Genomic DNA, 323 nt, shown 5'->3' with positions numbered 1-323 from the left:
CAGTGGATTCTCTCCCCAAAGCCCAGGGATGCTCTCCCCAAAGCTGGCACCTGCATTCCCCCAGGGATGCTCTCCCCAAAGTCCAAGGATGCTCTCCCTGAGCCCAGGGATGCTCCCCCCAAGGCCAGGGGTGCTCTCCCCAAAGCCCAGGGGTGCTGTCCCCACGGCTGGCACCTGCCTTCCCCCGGGGGCACTCTCCCCGAGGGGCTTTGTTGCCCACCACAGCAACCCCAGGCTCCAGCTCCCAGCCCCGTGGCAGGTAGCCGGGTGCAGCAGGGCCGGGAGGGGGGGGTCGGGGTGCCAGGGGGTGACCCCTCTGCCCC

This window comes from Merops nubicus, unplaced genomic scaffold (genome assembly GCF_000691845.1).
Source record: "Merops nubicus isolate BGI_N331 unplaced genomic scaffold, ASM69184v1 scaffold8607, whole genome shotgun sequence".
NCBI classification, from domain to species: domain Eukaryota; kingdom Metazoa; phylum Chordata; class Aves; order Coraciiformes; family Meropidae; genus Merops; species Merops nubicus.
Note: the sequence above shows the minus strand (reverse complement) of the source record.